Source organism: Epinephelus lanceolatus, chromosome 5 (assembly GCF_041903045.1).
Source record: "Epinephelus lanceolatus isolate andai-2023 chromosome 5, ASM4190304v1, whole genome shotgun sequence".
In the NCBI taxonomy this organism is placed as follows: domain Eukaryota; kingdom Metazoa; phylum Chordata; class Actinopteri; order Perciformes; family Serranidae; genus Epinephelus; species Epinephelus lanceolatus.
This window is the reverse complement of record NC_135738.1, coordinates 33,829,435-33,853,408: the sequence shown is the minus strand read 5'-3', so window position 1 is coordinate 33,853,408 and position 23,974 is coordinate 33,829,435. Positions and strand designations below refer to the sequence as shown.

At 40.5% G+C, this 23,974-nt stretch overlaps 1 protein-coding gene across 1 annotated transcript in view; it reads left to right on the top strand.

Moving 5' to 3' along the window:
- cdh13 (cadherin 13, H-cadherin (heart)) overlaps nt 1-23,974 on the top strand; it is a 476,360-nt gene that overhangs the window by 320,110 nt on the left and 132,276 nt on the right. The window lies entirely within an intron of this gene.

The window sequence follows — 23,974 nt, the reverse complement described above, 5'->3', positions numbered from 1 at the left end:
CAGGTTTCTTGCTTGAGCTCACAACCTTATTCTTTTGGTTTCACAGGGGGCTGGATGAATGTTGATTATTCTCAGTAAAAGTAAAGACCTTCTCCTGCTGCAACCCCTTCACACAGACACAGAGAGTGTGGTATGAGTAATGCTAATACAGAAGAAAGTTAACTGAGTAGCAGCATGGTGGTGCAGTGGTTAGCATTGTCGCCTCACAGCAAGAGGGTTCCTGGTTTGAAACCGGGATGTTTGCATGTTCTCCCTATGTCAGTGTGGGTCTTCTTTGGGTACTCCGGCTTCCTCCCACAGTCCAAAGACATGCAGGCTAGGTTAATTGGTGACTCTAAATTGGCCATAGATGTGAATTTGAGCGTGAATGGTTGTCTGTCTCTATGTGTTAGCCCTGTGATAGTCTGGTGACCTGTCCAGGGTGTGTCCCGTCTCTCGCCCATCGGCTCCAGCCCCCCCCTGCGACCCCCAACAGGATGGGTGGTGATGGAAAATGAATGAATGAAAAAGTAATATAGTGAAAAGAAACTGTAAAGACGTAACAAGGTTAAATGGTCGATTATAATAACTCTTTATATGTATTCTGCCCCAGTCATCATCTAAAAAATGATGTTTGCCTTCGACTGCCACTTTGACAGATTTAAAATACACAAGGTCTCTAAAACAAACAAACCTAAAGTGGCAACATATTAAATATAAGCTCAGTCAAATTACTATGCATACTGAAGAAACACAAGACCTTTTTAAAATTCAAAAGTAATCTACAAGAATGGAGAGTTCTGACTTTTCCTGTGTCCTAAGGAAGTATTGAAAGGGCAGCGGCGAGAAGGAGGGAGGAAAGGACAGGAGGGTGAGACCCGAGAATAAAGAGATGAAGGAGAGTGACAAGCAGAGTGAGGCGTGCAGGTGGAGGGCGGAATAATTAGGGTGAGACAACTGCTCGCTGCTCGGAGGGAAACGTCTATGCTAAGTGGAAGTGAGGGCTCCAGTAATGTCAGGGAGGTCCTGGTGACGCTACACTGTCATTAGGCTTAGAGAGAGCGTCAACACTCTTACCTCCCTCTTGATCGCTCTTTCTCTCACTTCTGACTCTATCTCTGTCCTCTCACTTCTTCCTGCCGCCTCATTCTTCACAAGCTTTCCCTCTGCTGTCTGCCCTCACTCCTTCTCTTTCATCCCCTATTTTTTCCCATCCTCATTGACCTGAGGATAAAGAGTATTTGTCAACAGCTCTTACTCTCCAGTGAACCTCCCCCTACAATAGTCCTTCAGGCGAGAATTAATTTCACCCTGTCTCCATGAGAAAGTGCATTGATTGGAAAAGTTTGTTGTTGTGTGCTCAGTACTTTTTTTTATTGTTCCCTTTCCCATGCCACTTTCTCTTTGCTGATGAAATTCAGCTCGGTTCATTGCTTCTGCTAAAGCAGACACAATGCTATCGGGGCCTATCTCTCTTTAGGTGGCCATCTTTAACAGCCGCGGCGTATAGATCCCCGCACATAGCCATCTGCACCCTTTCTTTCAGTAGAGACATAGATCAGTTTACTGCAGCTTGGATTTGTGTTGATATTTTTTGCTCTGCTGTAAAAGAGAAAATGAGAAGAGGAAGCTGGCATTGACACAAATTGCAGCATATGTGCTGAGGTCATACAGTAATTCTCCTTGTGGAGCCCAGCAGCGGGATTCTGTAAATTGGCTTTTATTTTGTTAAGTCCACTGCCCACTGCCTGTCAAATAGGGAGTTAAACGTTCTGTCCTGCCACTTTCCATTTAATCTAGTTTAATCTATTTGTAGCCAGTCTGAGTCAGAGTTGGATTGAATGCACTCAAACTAGTATCATCTTCCTACTGTTCTTTCTCTCTATTGCGCTATTCTCCCTGGACATAAATACAAAGAAATCATTGGTTTATTTTTCTATCTTAGATGTCTGCTTGCAGTGCTTTTAGCAGAATCCCACAGGAAGCTGCAGATGACTCAGAAATAAGACCACAATAACAGTGTGCAACATGAATAGATAGCAAAAGATCAATATTGACTGTCAGCTACACCGGTGTAGTTTTTATTTTGGGCATCTCTATATTCTGAGAGAGAAAGCCTGAACTGACCCAATTGTAATATTTTCTTGCTTCACGTAAAGTTAAGGAAACGTTTGCTTGGGATATAAAAATAATCAAACAGTGTGTTCTTAGTTCCTCTGTATTATGGCAAGCTAATGAATTAGGATAAAAGCAAAAGTTCACCATTTGGGAAATTCACATATTAGCTTTCTTGCCAAGAGTTAGATGAGAGAATCAATACTTTTATACCTGTACAATAAATATGAGGCTACAGCCAGTAGCCAGCTAGCTTAATTTTAAACAGACTGGAAACAGGGTTAGCTAGCCTTGCTCTTTCCTAAAATAACAAAACCACCTACCAACACATCTGAAGGTCACTAATTAACATGTTGTATCTCATTTGTTTAGTCTGTGCAAAAACAACAGTTTCTTGACTGGGAGCTGTAACTTCCTGGAGTCTGTGCTAGTTTCTTGGCAGCAGGCCAAGAAATAATTTGAGACACAACCTCAGGTGAATCAGGAAATAGTGTTTTTACATGTTGTTTCCTTTTTCACAGATTAATCAAACAAGTTTCAATGTGTTAATTAATGACCTTTAAAGGTGTTGATGGGTAGATTTTACCTTAAAGGCCCTGACATGTCAAACAGATGGCCAGCCATAAAAGTTGGGCCATTGATGAGCGTCTACCGCACTTGTCAGTGTGTGCCGCATCATTTCGGCACTAGATTGCCTTTTTTTCCGTAGATTCAACATGTTGAATCAGCGTCAGCACAGTGGAGCCAGTCAGTGACTGATATCACTGTGAGTGGTAGTTCAGCTTAGCACATGAGAAGAGAAGCAAGGAAGGTAAACAAAGAGCTAAGGTTTATAGGTGATGAGGTTGAAACAAACTTGTTATATGAGGTAAGTCTGGATTTTTTGGCCTTTGAGTTCTTCCGCAGAAACTTTTCCTGATGGTTTGTGTTATTGTTCATTGGCACACGGTAAATATGTTCTGTTCTTTCAACACTGGATTGTGTTGTTAATATGCTGACTGGCTAACTAGCATCAGGACAGTCTTCCAGTTTTCACTTCTGAATGACGATTACAGACCACTGCTGTCTGCTGGTGTAGAGAGGTATGTCCTCTCACGCAGATGCAGAACATACATGCTTATTGGCCGTCAGTTTGGTGTGTTAATGTGCAAATATTTGGCTGAGACACGGCAATGTGAGATAATGGAGCAGGGAGCTCTCATTGACGTTAGTTCTCCAACATTGGTTTGGTTAATCTGGGCCTTAACACAGAGCCACTGTTTCCCATTTTTTTTCAATCTTTATGCTAAGCTAAGCTAACCAACTGCTTGCTATAGCGACGTATTGAGTGTAGTAATATTAGAGTGTTTTCAGTCCTCTAATCTAACTCTCTGCAAAGAAGTAAATAGAGTAAAAATGTCAAACTATTTCTTTAATGACTAGTAATACTTCCTTCATATTGATGGGTCAAGCGCTTTAATGTCACATGGTGTAAACCCTATCCATTGTGTGTTGCAGTGCACTGGTAGATGCATTATAAGCTATATTCACAATGAGTCCACAAAGGGGCATTCTGAATACTGTGCATGTAATGGCATCTGTTCAAAGTGCAAGTGAGGCCAGAGGCACAGAGCATGAGAGACTTTCACGTCTCTCTGAAAGCTGGAGATACAGTATCCCGTGGCTCGGCAAGCTTGCGGTGCTACACAGCAGCCACACGGTGAGACAGCCACCACAGAAACTTCCTCTGAAGTTTGTTCAGTGGAATAGAGTCAATATTTGACTTTTTTTTCTGATTACAAACCTGGAGACAGAGGTTTGTATGGAAGCCATAGCCCAGCTGTCATGGAGCGGCTCTGGGTTCTGGCAGTGACCTGCATGGATGAATGTTTGCCTGATAAGTCCTGTGGCCTCTGGGCCACAAAGATAAGCGCAGCACCCTGACAGAGAAAAAAGAACGCAAGTCACTCACAAACTCACTGTGTACAAATGTATGGTCCACCAAAACACACACACATATATAATTTAGTCACCTCTATAAACACCTGTAGCCCTTTTTTGCCACTGAAATTGTTTTGTAATTGAGAGAAGCATCGCATCTAAATTGGAAAAGAAAAAGAAGTGAGCATAAGAATAAAAATAGAGACCACAGGATCATTTCAGCCACAATACAGCAATTCAATTCAATTCAAGAAATTGTGGCCAGGGGTGTAAACTAGAGGGGAGTTGGGGGAGGGGGACAAGGGCTTCTTCCCTGCCTCCTCCCCCCTACTTCCAGCCCACTCATTCAGACCACACTCATTTTTAAACTTAGCCTTCACTTTAAATAATAATAACATAATCAATATCTGGCCCTAAATATATTGGGATATTGTGATATTATTTATATCATTGGACATTTCTAACATTTAGAAAATAAGGAAGTGTGCAGTGTAATTAAAATGTCATATTACAGGGTCAAAATAGAAGCTTAAAGCACAAGCCCTTGCATTTATTTATGAGCACTACAGCACATGCCATAAACAGTCTACAACCCTGTGATGGTACATCCTAACCACACTATCTGATTGGCTTGTCAAAAAGGATTAGGGATCATGCTGCGCACCCCATCTCTTCCTAATTTCAGGAAAGTAAATGATGTGTTAATCACTTCATTCCTGTATCAAGTGACCACCTGTAGAATGACTACGCTGGTGATCTGTCTCTGAATCATGTATCTCTATGGAAACTAGGCCATACGGGGGAAACAGAATATTTCTCTGTGGGTGTAATATACCTATCTGGCTTAGGTATTACATACATACAGTACAGTGTAGCTGTGAGAATACCTTATCTATCAGCCTCACATTCATCCAAGTGAGTACTGTGCAATATGGAGAGAGTTTCATTAAACAGAAAAAGACTGTTTTTATTAGAAATAGGAGATATTATGTGATAGATCCAGATATAAAGTACAGTTTGAGGCAGTGAGTGCACCCGTCTCTGTGAAATCCCATTCAAGAATGAAGTCTTCATTTCCCCTTCAATAATTGATTATGACAACGATTTCCGACAACCGTGCTGTGGCTTGTATCGGTCTGTGTACTTCTTGATGTACAGTACAGAGGAATTATTCTGTGTGACAAAAACAGATCGCTGTCAGCCACTGGTGTTAAAACATACATATAAAAGGAGGAGACACATTTAGCTGGAAGTGCTGTGCCTCTTTAAAAAGTAAGGTTTGTGACAATGAAACTGGCAGGATTTTTACTCTGGCACAGTGGCATTTTTGTCTGTCTGATTTTTCCTTGCGCGCCTGTCTGTTTTACTGAAGTGGGAGGAGAGGCTTGAGGGGAGCGTGTCTTCAACGATCAAACAGTGCAGTTTAATTTTGGTGTCAAGGATTATGGAGATTTGAACAGATCCTATTCAAAAGCTTACATACTCTTTGTGGATGATGCGTCGCCCAATTTGACTTTGATATAAATCCCTCAAAGAGAAAGAAAAAACTTACAGCATTTTTCATTTGAACTATATTATACACATGTACTGTGGCTGCTGTGTGAGTAATTGTCAACCAATATTGAGCTGTCAGTACAGTATATACCAAGCTGTGGTAACTGTGGAGGCAGTTGACTCCTGCTTGAGGTAGGAAGCAGGTACATGCCCCACTCACAAAGCTGAACTAACACTGAGAATTGTCACTTACATAAGGCAACAGCTCTTCTACCAAGGTCTGGCAGAAAATGTATTAATGCAGACAGATACAATGCCTAGTTTCTCGGGAAATAATCTTTACAAGAAAATGTCCATTGCCAGTGACATCTTGCTGAATAAACTGCACAAATAAAATAAGTGGCACATACATAGAATTCTGGACCTCAGCAGTTAGATGGGCAAAAGACAAAGAACTAATTAGTTTGGTAAAATCTGTAACTGTTATACCCGTTACTAATTACAGCAAATACAATCAATTGGAGTCATTGCACACAAGATTGTCATTGATCCTTTTACAAGTGCGACTATGCCAAACAATTTGGCAACTGTCTTAGACACTTAATGGTCAAATTAAGCCTGCGGCTGGATGTGATGTTGGCTGCAGTCGCTCTAATTAAGAAACAGACAAGCCTCATTGTGTGCAATGAACCTGAACTCATTAGAAAGTTTTTATTTTTCACTTCCTCTGCACTGTAGGGGGGATTATTATTCATCATTTAGATGTCACCAAAGTTGAGTAGAGGTTTGGGAATGCAGGTTGTCGTTGTGTCTCCAGCTCTTCAGGGCTGCAGTCAGACAGGTGAAAATTGGCCCCATGAAGTAAGTGACTCAAGAGAAAACAATGCATTGTTTGTATGGATTTTGGTTCAGCGCTAGATGGTGATTTTACTGCAGGACCTCAATTTGTCTAGATTAGCATGGTAAGCAAATGTGTTTACAAGTGCAGTTTATTCACTGGGTGCTTCTACTCTAGCATCTGTTTCCTTGTGGCTGAAACTATTGTTATATATCTGTGATCATGAATAAATCCCATCCCATTTCCAACTGAAAAACTGCTGCACAAAGAAATTTCTAAATGTTAGTGGACATCCCTTTATGCCTGTGCAGTTTGCCACTGACTACACCTAACACAGTGCACTATTAATTCAAATACTTTCCATTTGAATGTGATGCTCACACTGCAGCCACAGACAGAGAATGAGAGGAAGAGAGGGGGATCAAGGCAGGGTCTATCACTGAACGACAGACAGACAGACAGACAGACAGACAGACAGACAGACAGACAGATAGATAGATAGATAGATAGATAGATAGATAGATGGAACTTTATTGACCCCAAACTGGGAAATTCTTGTGTTAAACCAGCAAGTAATCAAACAGTATGTGGACATGAGAATATAGAAATATAAAATATATACAAAAATAAGTAGTTTTAAAATGTAAAATATACAGGAATAAAATAAAGATATCAAAATTGCAAGAGTAAGAAAAGTGAGGTAGAGGTTGAAGGAATTGTGCAAAATAGCTACAAGTGTGCAATTGGTTATGACCAGCTCATAACCAATATACAACGTGCTGCCATTTCAGCTTCAACTTTTTAACACTGATGGATAAAAAGATGTATTTCCATACTTGAAGTTTGCCAGACATAAGTTTTTGACAAGGTTTTTACCTTAACTGGATGTGAATAAAACACTTCAAGGAATGCAGTCCAGACGCTCAGGAGTTTTATTGTTGGCAGCATGCAAGACAAAGACAATTTCTGTTTGATGTGCTGTGCCATCATGTCTATAATTGCATGATGATTCAATTCAATTCAATTCAATTACAATTTAGACCATAAAGCAACAAAAGACATGAGCTCCTCGCGCTTCTTTTGCATAAAAAAACAGATAATTTTATGTAGATGCATACTGTGAGTACCCTTTCTGCTGTGAGGTAGCAATACCAACAATTCCAGTATCTCATGTGGGAAAGTAGGAGTTACCGAGCAATTTTACAAGATTATTGTACAAAGAAACAATTCGCTCTTACATAACAGATAAAAAGTCTCTGCAAACATATTTTTTGTACTTTTTTACTGTGAACTTCTGCACATTCTTGCACAGAACTCTAAAGCTGTATATTGTACGTTTCATATTATTTTTATGAAAAATAGCCAGCGACAGCCATGGCCAGAGGCATTAATATTTTAGGTTGTCAGTCTGTCCCATTCTCGTGAATGCAACATATGGCAATAATGCCTTGAGGGAATTTCTTTAAATTTGATACAAACATCCACTTGGACTCAGTGATTAAGTAATTAGATTTTGGTGGTCAGTGGTCATTGTCACTTTGACATCCTCTGTATCATTCTTGTGGATACGATATCTCAAGAAGGTCTTAAGGAAATTTCCTCAAATTTTATCACAAACGTCCACTTTGACTCAAGGATGAACTGATTAGAATTTGGCGGTCAAAGGTCACTGTAACCTCACAAAACATGTTTTTGGTCATAAATCAAGAATTCATATGCTAATTATGACAACTTTTCGCACAAATGTCTAATAGGAAATAACGATGCAGTGATGATATTTCATATCCAGAAAGTCAAAGTCAACTTTGCTGTGACATCATAATGTTCAGCAAAAAACAGTTATCTGACCATTATTCAAACCTGAACACAGGAACAGAAAGGGAGCCATTTGGTGGGATTCTGAATGGGTGATACTTATCTTGGGTGCCCACCTTGAAACTGAGCTGATTGTATAGATCTTCTGTGGTGTCAGGTTGAAGATGTGTGTAAAGAATCAGTGTTTTAAAATTTGTAGATTATTTGCAGCAACATCCATATTTGAAGCATTGTCAGCTGTCACGGCTACATATGAGTCCAGACAGACATGGATGTGGATGTGTGGATGTCCTTATAATGACAACTTGACATTAACCAGGATGACATTACCAGAAGATGTATTTATGTTAATGTCCAGTTGTCATTATAAGGACATCCCAAACTAATTTAATGTCAACTTGTCATGACCAAGACAACTTCTGGTAATGTCACTTTAATTAATGTCAACTTGTCATAATCAAGACAACCCAAACAATGTCAACTTGTCATTACAAAATCCGAATGACACTTAATGACAGCAGTCATAACGTTTATGACATGTACATGTTTATGACAAGTTAATGACAGTGTCATAGTCATGACAGTGTCATGTCACCCTTGGGTAGATACCTTCAAGTAAAGTGTTACCCAGTATTTTCACTCAAAAAAAGAAAGAGATTTTAGGGAATTCAAGCTTTGATTTACATTTCTCCAGTTTAGATCATGAGTTTTTCTTGCGTCATCCCATTGTCTCAAAACTACACTCCTTGTTTGGTGTGTTGGAACCCTACAGCTACAAGCTGCTCAGCATTCCACAGTTCAAAGTTAAAAAAGATCGGATTATACCTGCATAATGAACATTGCTCTACCTGGCCTAACGGACATGCAGATTCTAATGTAGTTTGCAGGTGGTTGAGATGTCAGTAAAATCTAGAAACCAGAAAATGAATCACTTTGATTATCCTCTTTCCATAGTACACCCAATCTAACTCCTTCTTCCTTATCTTTGATCCTAATCGCAACGCTTCACTTACAGGGTTAAAATCCTGAGGCTGAAGCTATTTTAGGGCAGTGTGATTCTGAATATTGATGAGTCAGATTGCCAGTGGTTGGTGAGAATCAATCCAGTTGAAGAATGGGAATGTCGGAGCTGCTGTGGCTGTGGCCAAGTCGTTGTGCTGCTTCTCAGTACTCAGACGTGAGGAGCCTTCCTAAACACCTATCTGCCTGCATCTGTATTCCCTGCCTGGCACCCAGCAGATGCTGATGGACCCTCAGAGTCAGGCAGATTTACATATTGGTGAATCCAAACAGGTGCATGTGAAATAAAGCATGGCAGGTCAACAGCTTGTTGTAGACAACGTTGTGCTTAGAGGGACAACTATCAAGGAAATGGACTACCGACTGGGGCCCTGTACATAAAATTACAGCATCAAGAGTGTGTGTCCAACATTGTTAGAAGCCTTAAACCAATGTCAGCACCATAACATTGATTACTGTCAACATGTGTGCGCATATATGCATGTGTGTCTCTCAAGTATTGTACAGGTTATAAGCAGAATCATAAGCCCATATGCTCGCCGTGACCAGAATCGTTTTATGCGCCTCTACCAGGTTGCGTGTGTCTCTCGGTATGCAGGCCAAGCAGGATTTGTCCTAACGTGACATGTTTGTGTGTTTGTGTGCGTCTCAGAGAAAGTAGCTGTTTCATTAGGCTCTCAGAGGGTGTCCTGGTCCCATACAGCTGGGCCAGCAAAGCCTCAGTGCAAACACTAGCATACAAATTGAGCTCCATTTTTATCCTCACTCCCAAGATTTGAAACCACTAATCTACTCATCATTTACTTTACTTTATTACCAGGAAGCTTAATGACTGCTCAGCAAGAGTCAAGTGGCCTTCTATTTGGCAATTTCTCCACAGAATTAAAAATCTTAGCATAAAGAATCACTGAAGTCTAATTCATTTCCCCGTTTTAAGCAAATGATAATGAATCAGATCTTTCTAGTTTTCTGTTTTCCTTTTTTCTGTTTTGTATATTGATTCAATCACAACAGTGTAACCAAATCATATATCCGCTCCTATGAAATATACATTTATAAAGGAGATGTCCATACACGTGTCAGTTGAATGAATATAAAGTAATTATAAGTGAGCCCTATGCAGTGCACAGAGCATAACTATCCTCCATGACCTATTTCTGTGGACATCTGAGTCTTCTGTCAGGTCTCTATGTTAACCATTGTATGTTTTCCCCCAAACTACAAATACCTCACATTTGCTTGTTTGATACATATCAAAGCAATGTTTTTGACGTAACACAATATATAAGCAGCCTTTTTTTATCGGGAGGTGAAGGGGATAACGGTTGGCACGACACATGACTGAGAAGATTGCTAAGTTGCAGACCTCTCTGCACACTACTGTTCAAGATCAACAAACAACAAAACTGAGCAAGTCATTGCTGTGTTTCCAGTGGCTTTGTAGGCTCCAAATGTGGGTATTTTGTAGCAACCCATCTGTGTGATTCCATCAGCTTATTAGGCTCCAGATGTGGGTATTTTGTTGTGACCTGTTGGTGTGTGGGTTGTTCCCTCGACTTTTAGGCTCCAAATGTAGGTTTTGTGTAGCGAGCCGTTGGTTTGTTCCCATCAGCTTTTTAGACTCTACATGTGAGTGTTTTGAAGCAACTCATCTGTGTCATTCCATCAGCTTTTTAGGCTCCAGATGTGGGTATTTTGTAGTGACCCCTTGGTGTATTTTGTATCAACCTGTTGGTGTATTTCCATCAGCTTTTTAGGCTTTTAATGCAGGTATTTTGTAGCAACCCATTGCTGTTTTTACAGATGGGATAGTGCCACAAATAGCAGTCTTTTTTTACCAAGACATTGCTGCTTTTCCTGCTGGGATTTTGCCCCCAAAACAGAGTATTTTAAGCATGACCCTTTTCTTACAAAAACCAACTTGGTTATTGTTAGGAAGCTTCATCACAGATTAATCCTAGCATTGGTGAAACATGTCCGCTACATAATAGCGTAAATGTAACGCACAACAGGTGAATGTACTTGACTGGGTTGGTCAAGACACTTGCACAAACGTGTCTGTTTTTCCCAAGTACAGTTTTTAAGGCATTCACAATCTGCTGTACTCATTTTCTGACAGCTGGAAGTACCAAACCAACACAAATCCACATTGACCACTTAGCTGCGATAATGACAGCTTATATCTGTATTTCATTCATTAGACTGACTTTCTATGTTTTCACTGACTTGTACCAGGAATTTGCATGTGTTTATGTGAGGAAATAGAGCGGAATGAGATGCCTGCATTAGTATGCATGAGCTTCATTAGGTATGCACTCATCAACTCTACTTTTTATTTGGATTCCCTTTGCAGTAGTGCAAATCACTGGTAATCAACTGTGGTGACATTTTCCAGCAATTATAAGCAAGCTGTCCCCGTTCCAGCAGGAGCTCGGCACGGATCACTCCATTCCCCCCCCCCCCCCCCCCCCCCCCCCCCCCCAAGTGCTACTGTGACGACGTATCACTTCCCAAAGAGATAAAGGCATTTATGGAGCTAGAACTGCCTGAAACTGTGCTCATTGTAAAGATCTTCTGTGCTGCCGGGGCGAAGATGTGTGTAAAGCACCCATGTTTTCACAGACATGAATGTAAACTGTAACTGCAATTTGACAGGTTTGCGAATGCATACAACTGCGATGCAGTAATTCCAGTTTCTTCATGTGACTCTTTTGTCAGTATCAGCTTTGTTTTCGCTTTCAACTTTCTTTCACTGTCTTGGTGTGGAGGAGAGGGGTTTGAGGGCAGGGGACAAGAAGCTGCTGTTTTGCATATAATCTATATACAAAGGTGAGAGCATCACTCTCCTGGACCTACAATCTGCAACAAAGACTCGTATGAGAAAAGACGGGACAAATAATGTTGGCACTATGGAGTGGATCATTACTTCCAAAGAACTTATTTGAAAAAAGCATGCATGTCACTGCTAATTTCATATGAAATTCTCTCAAAGGGACCATGACAGTGTTATTTTTACTAAAATAGATGAAGAGACCAGTAGATGAAATTGATTTTAAAATTTCAAGGGGTTCTTGGGGGAAAAAACTACAGAAATTAATTTATTTGAAAGGTAGGGGCACAGGTCAATCCAGTAACCAAAGTAATTATCCACTTCAGGAGAAATGAAAGTTATTTTTAGTATTTTGATTTTTTTTATTTACTTTGTAAAAATTTCCTGTCGAACAAACACTTATCTTTATTGATGCTTAGTATCAATTTTGCATAAATTTGTACCTGATGACACCAAACTAATACATTGATCGTTTCTACGAAATTGTGCAGGGACATTTTTGCTCTTCAAAGGTAGTGCTCCCTTACAGAGGCATGATTCAATACACAGAGGAGTAGAAGTAGAACACAGAGAACAGAGGAAGAAAAGTTATGACACCATTCGTGCTGTCATTAATCAAAAGCTAAAATCAAAAAGTTCTCAAAGTAGTGCACTCACTTCATGAAACAGATTCTACCATTAGTGTGTGTGTGGTCATTTAACTGTATTCAGTTTGTGTTTTATATTTCCAGCACTCTATTGTTCTGTGTATATTACCTTGTATATACATATCTGTGTTGGTGTGTATTTATACACTCTTTTATATTGCCAGTACTCTTTTCTTTTTTACCATTGAAAACAACCTCCTTGGAGAGATGTGGTGAAACAGACTTCAGTCAACAGACAGACTTAAGCTCTCTATGTGGTCCTGCCACTGTATTCCTTCTTTCCTAACTAAAGAGTGCTTCAGTAGTGAGAGAAAGACAAAAAAAAACAAAAAACAAATAGCAAGCTCCCTAGATGCTGAGCTGCACATTAAAAGCTGCTCTCTTTTGTGATGCAAGTACAATATAATTGGCTCCAGTGTTATATGCATTATTTCCATTGTGGTTTGGGAGGCATTTAGAGAAAAGCGTAGCATAACTATGTCTTTTACAGTGCGGTTCTATACACAATATGAATAAAATTGTCCCATAGCAAAGAATGATATTAAAGGGGCAAAAAGCAAAATCGTTTCACCGCTAGGTTTGCTGTTGTGCACTGCCATGAGCCACTCCTCCCTCTACCTCTGCTCTCCACCCCCTCCCCCCACTCGCCTCGTCTAGCAGTTAGCGATGTCTCAGTCTCTGCTGTGTTTAGCTATTCCCCTACCTACTTCAATGATGATGGTACCTGTAATAAATGTAATATATTAGCTGAGATGGAGGCGAGGCTCAGTGACTAGAGGAGCTGATAGAAGCGCTCCATAGCTGTAAGTTACTCCAGTAGCCAGTGGCAGCCGACTCGGCTAGTGCTAACACCGTTCCTCCTCTTCTCCGTGAGTGAGAGCGATGTTTTAGCCTAGCGGTCAGCTGGCTCGCAGGCTGCCCACCAGGCTAAAACATCGCTTCAGGTTAAAGTGGGAAGAAGCAGCGGGTTTATCGGGCAGCTGAGTGAAGCTGGGTGAAGTGGAGGCTGCGGGGGAAACACCGGGATGGGTTAATGTCTGGAGCTTGAGTTATTAGCGGCTCGGTCCCAGCAATGGGTCAGGTGTTATGGTTGTGTTAAGTGAGTAAGTTAGCCCTGCAGCCCAGCTAACATTTTCAATTAGCATTGTAAAATGTAGCCTCCCCGCAAGACTACATTTTACAGCCGGACCGGCTTGTAAACAATGGGCTGGAGATCAACACAGAGAGAGGGTGTGTGACGTCATGCTATTCTCCAGATGAAATTACACCTCTAGTTCTTCACATAGTGATTTTTTAATTCCTTCAATCTAGAAATGATGAATTTTGCTTATTGCTCCTTTAAATACACAGGCTCAGGATTTTTGTTGAGAAGTACAGCTGGTCATGTGCTCAGATTTCCATGCCCGTTATTTGTTTGAACATAAAAACTCTCAACTCAAACTCTCAAAATTTCTTTATGTGCTGACATCTTACAGTAAAAAGTACGGTACTTAATGATCAGTAATCACACAGCAAAAGGAACTGCCATCATATCACCTATTCATTCCTGTCAAACCGCAGGTTCTTTTGTAATCGCCCACTTATGCTTCCTGTTACACTTCAAGTGACGGCCAGACAGAGCATGAAGTGAATTTTAGAGGTAGTCAAGTGCATACAAAGTCCATGGAACACATACTGTGCACATCAGTCTCCTTTTATCTGAGTACTCCATTAGACTTATGCAACTAAACAGTACAAGTGCAACGGAAAATTCCAATGTTCATGTCATGGAGCTTTGACCAATTGTCCAACTTCCAGTCTTCAAGAACATATTTCTTGCTCCAGTGTTCAGTTCCACCTCATTTAGTGCTTACACTGATGTTGCTTACGCCGATGTTGCTTTCACCTTAACTGACACAACTATTTTTAAAATTTTCACTTCAACTGAAACTTCCACTCTTTTCATTGCTTAAATGCCATTGGCCACTTTAATGTCTGTCAGTTTCCACTGTCAGTCCCACCTCTTCCACTGCTTTAAATTCAGCTACAACTTAACTTTTTTCAGTGCTTCAACCTTAGCTAACACTCTCTCAAAAATTCATGACTTAAGCTCCAAGGAATCAACGTGTTGAGACAATGTTTATGCATTTTTTTTATGGTGGAAACTGAAACATATGTAAATTATTTATCGACTTTTGGGAGTTTTTCCTCATCCTCTCAGAGAGGTATGGCTAAGCTGGGAGTTGTAGCTGGTGTGGGCTTGTAAACACCACAGAGATATCTTGTACAATACCGCTATGGCATGTCCACGGGATATTCAATGTGGTATTGGGCTGTACAGATACATTTGGCGACATATTTGGCAATACTTCATCACTGAAGGCGTGCAGGTTGAAATACTGTTATGGTGTTAGGCAGTAAGGAAGTCATATGGTACACACAGTCTTGTATCCTTTGGTTTTCTTCTTGGTTTTGCTGGATGCAGATTCAGTGTACTTGTCAAATGTTGGATAATGACCACAACACTAACATGAGCAAATCTCAAATTTGTTGTTCATCATTTTCAGTTTGATAGCAAGACTTGTGGATGATGATGTGTAACTTAACTCGCATTTGCACAACAGAGTTGTCATGGTTTTTGTGGTTTTAAGGTCAAAAGACGTCCATTATACTGGGATGTGTTTGTATGCAAAAGCATGTGCACCTCTATAACGTAGTGGGAAAGGTAATGTGAAAAGTGCCTGAACTGTTGTTCCTCCAGTGGAGGTTAGACGCCTGCTCCATGGCAACTCTGTCAACAGTCATCTCCCGATTTCACTTCTGGAATGCAAAAGCGAATTTTCATTCACGGGAAGTTAGCAAACACTTCAAGACTTTGGTAACTTCTAAAAGTGGCTCACAAATGAGCACAGACTGCTGCAGTCACAGGCAGCAAGAATGACTGCTCTGTTTTGTTTACATAAGCATTTTAAATCCTCTAGAATACAGCATACAGCAAGTACTCAGATTGGTGACAGAAGGATGGCAGAGACTTGTAGACACTGTACCTCATTCAAGTGAGCTTGAAGTGCAGTTACATAAATTTCTGTTTGATTGGCTGTCACTCTGTCAATATGAACCTGTCAAACACAGTGCATGGTAAGTGAATTAGCTCATAGGCTAAATTAAAATGTGGGGCTCTGACAACTGTGACAGGAGTATTTCCTTTCAGTGCAAATTGTCAGTAAGCTTATAGTGTCAGCATGGCATTAGACTCATCAGTCAAGTCTTACTGAAATCCTCTTGTCAATTTGAGATGTCTGAGTTAGGGCCTCCAATGTGTGTCTTGGTCTTAGTTGAAAATTATTGTTCATTCACAGGGCTGAAATACTGTTTTGAGGTGTGTGTGGTGTTTTTTTTTTGGATAGGGAATGTTCACCCCGAAATCAAAACTATATGTTTTCCTTTTACCTGTAGTGCTTTTTATCAGTCTAAGTTGTTTTGGTGTGAGTTGTTGAGTGTTGGAGATATCGGCTGTAGAGATGTCTGCCTTCTCTTGGATATATTGGAACTAGATGGCACTCGGCTTGTGGAGCTCAAAGTGCCAAAAAATAAATTTGAAAAACTCAACAGCAATGTCTCTTTCCAGAGATCATGACCTGGTTCCCTACCAGGTTACTTGAATGGCCCCTCCTCGGCTAAGCTGAATTGTTAGCTAGCTCAATGGTGCTAGGTGAGCTATCAGTAGATGCGCACTTAACTGTGCAGAGAAGCCATTGGCGGGTGTAGTTAGATAGAAAGACAATAGTTCCTACCTGGCATTACTTACAGCAAGCTCTGTGAATTAGCTTAAGTAACCAGGTCATGATTTCTGGAAAGAGACACTGCTGTTTTCTTGTTTGTTTGTTTGTTTGTTTTTGTTTACTTGAGCACCACAAGCTAAGTGTCATCTAGTTCCATTATATTTGAGAGAAGGGAGGTATCTCCAGGTTTATTTCCCATACACTTGACAATTCACACCAAAACAATCCAGACTGATAAGCAGCACTATGGGTAAGAGGAAAAATATGTACCTTTGATTTTGGTGTGAAATGTCTCTTAAAGCCTCTTTGAGCCAGCCAGGTGTTTGTGTGCTTGTTGCACCTCAGCTGTGGGAAGACTCCGGCCCTCTGCCCAGATTTGGGTTTTATGGCTTGAAACAAAATGACAAAAATGCTAATGAGTTTCTTAACACAGTTCAGAATGACACAAACACATTATGAAAGACATTAGAGATTGCAGTAGCACTTGCAGAAAAGTATCATTATAAAATGGATAGCTGATGGTCGGGGTTTGCTATAAAGATCTCTATAAATCCGTGAAATTAATTATAATTGTAAATTGCTCGAGTGGATTCATTTGCTTTATTAATTGATTCTTTTATTTTATATCCATCCTCCGACATAACCATCCGCCCTAAATAACGATAGTGAAACCAGAAAGCTCATAGTGATACTGCAGCTCTTGATACATCATTACAGATATTCTTAATATGTTCACACAAATAGAAAGCAGTGGATTTAAATGGCTGCCATTTATGATTGCCTGCAAGAGAAAAATATAGATTCAGAGCAGGAAAAAACTGATAACTGCTCAGTTCTCACTTGGAGTCATTGTGGATTAACACATTTGTAGAAATAGATGTGTATCGGCTCTGTGCTCCAGAAATGATTTAATAAATCACTGGCAGCTTTGATAGCCCCTTCGCCAATTCAAGTCAATATTTTCCAAGGTTACAGTTTTCTTAGCTCGAGATTCCCCCTCTCTCTGTTTGCCAGGAGTGTGTTTATTGCTGTGTTGGGGCAAAGGTTTCTCACTGGTAGTCACATAACAGGAATGTTCCAGCGACAAAAGCCTGCGCACAACGAGCAGCGAGTTTCTCTCCATAGTGTAATGCCACCGTGTAACTAGTGAAGAAGGAAGAGCATACAAACATTTCAAGAGTTTGAGCAAACATCTGTTGTCATTCCCTGTTGTGCACTACAGACAAATCCACATCAGTAGCTGCTACTTGATGTGGAATTGATGTCTGCTACCACTGATGTTTCTTCCTGTTCCTGGTCCTCAGTCCCTATGGCTCTGTGGGAACACAGCCACACTTAGCTGGGTTTGTTTGTGAAATGTTTCTGGACTTGGATAAAGGAAGAGGCAACCCACCGAGATTAACTGCGGGGGTGTGTCTGTGTGCGTGTGTGTGTGTACGTGCGTGCAGGTGTGTTTCTGTCTTTGTATATGTCGAGATCTGAGGCACTGACTCACTTATAATATGTCTGTGCATTAGGTTCTGCGTGCTATGATCTGTATGCCAGGCAATAAAAAACTTGGCCAGATTTGTTAGAGTACTAGCCGATGAGAATTCAATGTCTTGATACAAAAATATGTGAATGTGGAAAAAGAGGAAAAGAAGCTATGATATAATTTTTATGACTATTAAGGCACAGCAGTGAAGCTGAGATTAATGACTGTGTTTGTTTTCTTCTGAACTTTTATGCTTTGTGTGGGCTTCATTAATCAATATTTTTTCTTGGCTGTTGTGTGAGCCGGGTGCACGTGTGTGTTTTTCTAATCTTTACTATGATTTGGAATAAAGTTTTTCCTCACCAGCTTCATTGTTGAAACATGGTTGCAAGGTCTCCTGTGAACACATTTTGGCAAAATGTGCACGGGGCGACTTCCTGTGTGGGTGGAAGGGTTTCAAACAAGAATCTTTTTCTACCACATATTTGGCAACAACAACAAAAAAAAGATGACTAAAACTGTCCACTTCCAACAGCCATGTGATTTTACCAAGGTACTACTGGTTTCAACTTTGTTGTTGTTGCAGTATTTTAAGGTCAAATGTCAATTTGCTTTATTTCAGACTTGTGATTCATGGAAAAAAAATGAAGGATATACACAAAAGAGCAGACGATAGAACTCCTTTGTGTAATTAATGATTGTAAAGGACATTTCATGTGCATTCATTTACAGTTCCACAGAGAAATTACAATTTAACTGGGGATTTGGCAACTTAGCAAATGTCTCTCTGATTGTCTATGTGCCACACAACTTTGTTCTGTAGTATCAGTGTTCCCAATGTCTGACTTACTGGCTATAAACAGTGGCTATAAACCTTCTACTGGCCAGCATTCTCTCCCGTTTCTGCTGTCTGCATGTTACTGTTTTAGAAATCCCATTTGCTATGGGACACAACAACCTCTGAGCTAAGAACCTAAACACTGAGAATAGCAAGTTTTTTGTCAAAGAGTTTGATCGTGCGATAAGACATGCCTGCTTTGTTCTTTCAATGAACTGTTATAAAGATCTCCAACAAATGCACCTCAGAAAAGCCCACTCTCTGGAATCTTATGCTCAATGTTGATCCATGTTCTGACACGACAAGTCGGAATTGATTTGAGACATCTTTTTATACTGGCAGCAGCATGCACCAGTGACATTTTCTTTATACCAACGTGTTCCTCTTCACATAATCTTCTTGATATTGTTGTAATAGTGTTATGCAAGAGGAACATAAAGCTAACAAATCGTCTGAGGTTTTAACAGATACTGTGAGCTTCTCAGGCTTCACCTCTTAGGCACAGATTACCAAATTATAGGTCCTTTTACACATGCACCGCAAACCTGAAATTATCTAGACACTTGGAGGAGCTGTATGTGAGAACGCAAATGTCTGAATCAGTTGGATCGGACATTATCCTGCCTGCTCCCATGTCCAACTGGAGAGAGGATGAAAGTTGAGAACTTCTGTCAATACGTGCAGACACTGAAATGGGCAGACAAATTCAAGGAATGGCAAGAGACTCTGTTGTTTATGAGCAAATTAAGCACTGACTACGGGACTCTGGTGTAATCCACACCATATCCTGCCTCCTGCACACTTTACCAAGGCGCCGCCCTTCGTCTTAACCAAACAGAATATTTCCAGTGAGAACGCTTTTCACAGTCTCCTTTTGTGTGCTACATGTGTGAAACTGAAACTCCTGACAATGCCCTAACCTGATTGTCTGAACATTGTTTGAAATTCATAAAAGAAAATGGCTTAAGTGTCTTTTTTTTATCAGTAAACACTGAATTACAGAGGCAAAACACTGGTTTTTGTGGCACCTTCTTTGAGAAGAATCAGCCATTTCTGTAACAGTGCTCACCTCCTCATGTTCTAATGTTCCACCAAAACAATTTCCCCCAGACACTTATTGGCAAGGCACCATCATTGCGTTCTAGGCTACGCACTGCCCCAGATGATTATTTTTTTATTTAATTTTAATTGTATACTTTTATATGCTTTATTAATACCCAAGGGGAAATTCAATGTTTTCACTCGATTGTCATACACATATACACACAGGCCCAAAATACACACACATGCACAAACAGGACCTATACTTACATCAAATGGAGAGATGTCAGAGTGAGGGTGCTGCCCATTGACAGGTACCATGAGCGGTTGGGGGGTTAAGTGCCTTGCTCAAAGGCATCTCGGCAGTGCCCAGGAGATGAATAATGTGCTTCCAAATCTTTACCTAGTGTTGACAGTGCGGTGACAATAGGTCTGGCTAGGCGATACAGTATCTCGGCAGTTACATATGAGAGAGAAAGTGTTAATAGAACCAGAATTGTAGTCAAAATTAGAAAAAGTAAGACTGAGGTTACAGAAAGTATAATGTGACATTTGGAATCCAGAGAGTACTTCTCCTCTGTAGACTGCTTAAATACCAAAGCTAAGGTATTTGAGTGTTCAGTGAAGAATTTTAAAGAGCCACATTCATCTACATATGAATGTGCTATAAAAATATACAGTATGTCTTTAACATCATTCTCATGTTAAGTTAAACTGATTAAGTTCGTCGCTCAATCTCTGAATCTTGCTTTTGTCTTTTCATGTTTTATTGCCAGATATAGTAAATGATGTTAATGACTATAATAATGTAGCTCAGTAATATGATGTGAAGCTCAGGACACTGGACAGATGTGCATTAATATAGAAACATCCTCACTTTATGTAAGTTCAAACCTTCATCAAGTCTTTAGTCTCTTTTCCTCTTCACACCGTCTCCACTCCTCTACAGAGATCTGCATACTTACCTTATTGGGTCGGCATGCAGTTCCTGGGATCCAATCAAATCAGTCCAGTTAATGATTAATTCATCCTACTTGGTGGATGACGAGGAGTATTTGGAACCGGCGCCCCGGCGGGATGGCCCCGCCACCTCTACTCCCCAGCGAATGCCACCCCCGTTTGATCTGCACTAATCTAATTAACACTTTAACAGGAACACCTGGGCTCTTCACTGAAGGATCTGTGGCTGCTGTCGCACACACATGCGCGCGCACACATGCGCATGCACGCTTCCCAGATGGGCCTTTGATAGCTGTGATGGTGGCAGGCGCAGGATGATGATTGCACTTAACTCAAAGGCTCTCTCGCACTCACAGTCACACATACGCCGCTGCTCACACACATGCACAGAATGTATGTTGCGCTTTTAGTGTGGGGGGCACGTGGTAATAGGGACTATTTCAGTCCCCAGTATACATATAACTGCTCACTAAATGACGCGATTAGACTGTGGTCTGATGGTGCACCTGATTAGATTAGCCCCGGCTTGTGCTTTCTGCTCCAACTCACCGCAGCCTTAAACCCAACCTTGACCCCAATTAGCCCCATACTCATCAGAGAGAGCTGAGGGACACCGGTGCTGCAGCAGCTTATCATCCTGCTACTAATTGGCCTGATGAGGCGGGATAAATATGGTCAACGCTGCAATGCAAGCCTCCCCTCCCCACAATCAATATGCACACTCTAAAAGTATAGAAAAAAGGAAAAGAGAGAACAGAGCAGAGAGGTGGCGACTGAGAGGGGACAGATGTGCATTTTTAGTGTGTTTTTATGCATCACAGTCACATCAAACAATAATCAGGCCTGTTTATTTAGCATTACATGGTTTATTATGGTCAATAAAAGTGTATTGAATATTGCAACCAATCAGAATAACACAGGGTCGCAGGCTGAAGACTGTCAGTCTGTCCTGGGTTGAGCAGGGAGCGTACACTGTCTGCCTTTAGTGAGGCTTTTGTATTAAAGGACATTTTGGGAAATTACTTTTTTGCTTTCTTGAGTCAGAGGAGAAGATTGAAGCCATTTTCGTGCCTGTTTGGTAAATATGAAGCTGAAGCCAGCAGTTAGTCAGTTTAGCTTAGCATAAAGGCTGGAAAAGGGAAAGTGGAAAGGCAGTAAATTCAGCTTACGACACATGCTGTATATCCATATGAAAAACAAAGAGCTTAATGACTTAAATAAACAAGATATAAGGTAATAATTAGTGAGCTTTAGAGCTGCTCGTAGGTAGAAAACCAGCTGCTGCTGTAGCTTCATATTTATTGCGAAGAAATAAAAGTGGCATCAATCTTCTAATTATAAATCTCTAAATAAGCTATTTGACAAAATGTCAAACTGTTCCTTTTGTTAAGATTCTCTTTAAAGTCAGATGGCATGTGCCAGTATAGTAATGTTGAACTCTTCCTTTAAAAACGGGAATTCAATTAAATGTTACTGATGTCCTAAACAACATTTAACCAACTCCCCAGCTCATTTAAAACAGAGCATGCAGAGAGGCTCGCTGCAGAGAGAATTGAAACTGACTTACTTCATAATTATATCATGTAATTCTGTGTAGTTCTCTGCCTAAGTGGTCCTATATATGGAAGCATTGCTGTATACTTGTGTCTCTGTGATTGGAGAGAACCTGAGATTAACTTGTGGTAATTTCATGGGTCCAGCACATGTTGAATACACCCTTAGTACACTCAAATCATATGTGACTCTTGTATGGAAAGGTTATATGTAGATTTTTATGTTTCATGTAACTTCCTTTATACAAGCTCCTGGCTGCAAAAGACACAGTGAAATCTAAATAGAGGATTTGTATAAGCATTCAGACAGGGTTTAAAAGTTCAGGTTCAGGTGTTCCACTAAATGTAAAACATGTGATTTAAGTACCGTTGAAGTTACTTGATTGTTTGTTCGAGTCAAGTCGCTTTACTGCATCTCACAAACAGCTTCTTTTGTTTACCAAGATTTACGAAATAAACAAAGCGCATCGAGTCGGCTGCAGCCCCAAAAATGAAAAAAGGCCTCACTGATGAGAGCGAGGCTCATTCAAAAACGTTTGGACGACAGACAACAGCTCAGATGTAATTCTCCACAATGTGTTAGACAACACAACTTGTCAAATGTTGAAGCAGATGGCCTACAGCAGTTCAACTACTGTCAAAGAAAAGAGCAAGATGATAAAACTGAAGTGAGCACATAAACAACGAGTGGATGATTTATGGGTGGGAAAAGGCACAAGGTTGGATCATTGTTTCTTTTCTGATACTTTTATTTATGGAGCCATCATTCCTGTTGTCAATAGCAAAAGCGGGTAAGGTATAATGTGAAGCGTAATGATGTATGGAATGTTTTTCTACCAATATACAAGTTTTTTTTTTTTTTTAAGGGTTTCCTTTATCAGGCTCTCATCTTGCCTTTAGACACACTTGTAATTTCTCTTACAGCCAATAACAACATCACTTTAAAATTACGATTGTGAAAGTTACCACTGCATAAAGTAAGATTAAGTACAAAAATTATGTATAAACATATTGGAATATATTTTAAATGCATATCAAAACACACAGGCATAGTCCACACCTCGCTACAATCACAGGATCCACACTTAACAGTGAACACAGAAGCACAGATAGTTTTAATTCAGTGACTAACTCCTTATCAGTCTTCACCATGTTTGCTGTGCAGTGCAGGATAAAGCTTGACAGATGTTGCACTGGTGTAATTTTTACCTCATCGACCCATGTTGAAGCCTGGTGTTTTGCACGACTTGGCAGTACGGTGGAATATGACATGCTGAATCTAGGGACTGTCTCAAAACCACATGCAGAACAGAGCCAATGAAATTTTGGATTTGTTTGTACCAAATACCTGCTGTTCTGTTTCCACCCATCAGAGGTCCAGTGCGTAGGGTTTGGTGGGATCTAGTGGAGAGGTTGCAGAACTGAAACCTCTTATGTGAGCCAAGTGTGTTGGAGAACTACGGTGGCTAAAACACAAATGGCCCAAGCTGGGACCAGAGTTTGGTTTGTTTGTTCTGAACTACGGTAGGACAGCATGGCGTATACAGATATGAATGCTCATTCTAAGCTAATGAAACACATCAATTCTTATTTTCTTTTACACTGCCAGATTTTCGGCGAATGTTGGGCTGTTTTGCAGGCAAGCTGCGAGCGTTTAGACACAGATCCGGATTAGCGAATGCCCAATTT